The 1313-nt window shown below is 36.9% G+C and overlaps 1 protein-coding gene across 1 annotated transcript in view; it reads right to left on the bottom strand.

Annotated features, from left to right (window-relative positions):
* Window positions 1-421: 421 nt before the first annotated feature.
* Window positions 422-1313, bottom strand: part of LOC138860202 (V-type proton ATPase subunit e 2-like) — a 23679-nt gene continuing 22787 nt past the window's right edge. The window contains exon 4 of the mRNA XM_070117381.1: window positions 422-1313. This exon is cut by the window's right edge and continues 1237 nt beyond it. The gene's annotated coding sequence lies outside the window, so the exon portion shown is untranslated.

The raw sequence follows: 1313 nt of genomic DNA, 5'->3' as shown, positions 1-1313 counted from the left end.
ATTGTCGATAAAGAATAAGTGAACATAAGACACAAATCAAAAGAAATTACAGAAGACTGATCTAATGCTCTTCCTCGAAACAGGAGAACTAATGGGAGAAACACCAATCAACTGATGATTATATAAAAATATTATTCATACAACCACAAAGCCTAATCTCCCCATAACTGTTTAGCTTGATCAGCCTACTCCATGGGAACCACAAGTCATAATTATCCGAGTCATGCTTAATTTTCAGTTGACTGCTGATCAGCCAAATATTTGGTGGTAAAAGCATTCCCCAAATTACTTCACTTTGTTTCCCATCATGTGACTTAGCACCCACACAAGGACACAAACACATGCACACATACATACATAGATACACACACAAATATATACACTGTTGTCTAGTTTCCAGGTGAAAATAAAACAGATTCAATAATGGACTAGAAGGTTATATTTGCACACTATCCTCAATACTCCTTACAACCACTGTACAACATCCACAGAGGACAATACATATTGCTAAAGCCACATCATACATTCAGTAATTACTTAATACAAGCAATGATACACAGTCTTACTATGACATACATTAAATAATGATACATAACAGAAATAGTGCACACAGTACTTAAAGAGACTGAGAAAGCAAATATATTTATTCCTCCCTTTGTGGAATGTTAAATTTGTTCCTATTTTGAAAATACAGAGAATTTAAATATGAACAGAAAATTTATCATAATTATGTAATTGGAACATGGATTAAGTAAGCCATATTGATATCTATAAACAAAAAGAAAGACAATATCTACCAAAAAAAAAAGTTCACCTGAAGTAAAGTATAAACAAAAGCCTAAATTCAACAATACACCCCTCATCTAGACAGCAATTATCTTAAATAAATGTTGCATTTAGGTCATTGAATGATATATTTCTTTCGGTAAATGCAAACCAGAATCGAAATACAGATTTACTGCCAGGAAGTGTCACATTGGCCTGATGGGAACAGCCCCTAGGGAGAGACCTCCCAGGGAATGTCGTCCCAGGGAGCGCCCTCCCAGGGAGTGCTGTTCCTCTCTCCAGTAAAGTGAGAGTTTGAATTCTGGTTTCTCTTACCGAGGTTGGTTTATGCACGTGTATTTTAATTCACTGTTTGAGACCGGGCTATTTCTAACGGTGCCCATGACCTTGGCCAAGCTGAAGGGACACCAAAGGTGGCTTTATGGATGAGGTAGGTGGGGTTCATCCGTGGCTCAAAATCTTGTGGATGCACTTAGAAATTAGAGTTCAATTGGTGAAGAAACTGACCGTGTTTGTGAACCAAGAGT

The sequence above is a fragment of the Penaeus vannamei genome, chromosome 40, assembly GCF_042767895.1.
Source record: "Penaeus vannamei isolate JL-2024 chromosome 40, ASM4276789v1, whole genome shotgun sequence".
Classification (NCBI taxonomy): Eukaryota; Metazoa; Arthropoda; class Malacostraca; order Decapoda; family Penaeidae; genus Penaeus; species Penaeus vannamei.
The sequence above is the reverse complement of the archived record's forward strand: the minus strand, read 5'-3'. Positions and strand labels throughout refer to the sequence as shown.